At 30.3% G+C, this 406-nt stretch overlaps 1 protein-coding gene across 1 annotated transcript in view; it reads right to left on the bottom strand.

Moving 5' to 3' along the window:
• KIF4A (kinesin family member 4A) overlaps window positions 1-406 on the bottom strand; it is a 134,023-nt gene that overhangs the window by 130,621 nt on the left and 2,996 nt on the right. The window lies entirely within an intron of this gene.

Below are 406 nucleotides of genomic sequence, written 5' to 3'. Positions count from 1 at the left end.
AATCTAAAGTCTACAGTCTGTTCTGCTGTTGCTTTTAGCACTTACAGCTCAGATTAGTTTTACAGCAGTCACTTCCAAATGTGTAACTTGGCCCTTGTATGTATATATTGTCAGAAACAGGATGCTGTCATTTTGACACTTTTGTGGCTATTTTTTTCTACTTATTCTTCATATAAAAGCAATACCACAAAATAGAAAATGAAAACTTTCATTAAACAAAAAGGAGGACCTCTCATGCTAAAACCAGTTTATTAACTAGTGACCAACATATTTTTTTCCTGACAACTAAAGATGTTTTGAAAGAGCAATTTAGTTCAGATTTTTTTCAGAACTATAAACTAGAATGTATAATTTTAAAATTCTTATGAATTAAAGTTGGAATACAGTTGTATTCCAAAGGTATCAA

Source organism: Bison bison, unplaced genomic scaffold (assembly GCF_000754665.1).
Source record: "Bison bison bison isolate TAMUID 2011002044 unplaced genomic scaffold, Bison_UMD1.0 scf7180017864537, whole genome shotgun sequence".
In the NCBI taxonomy this organism is placed as follows: Eukaryota; Metazoa; Chordata; class Mammalia; order Artiodactyla; family Bovidae; genus Bison; species Bison bison.
Note: the sequence above shows the minus strand (reverse complement) of the source record. Positions and strands in the feature narration are given on the sequence as shown.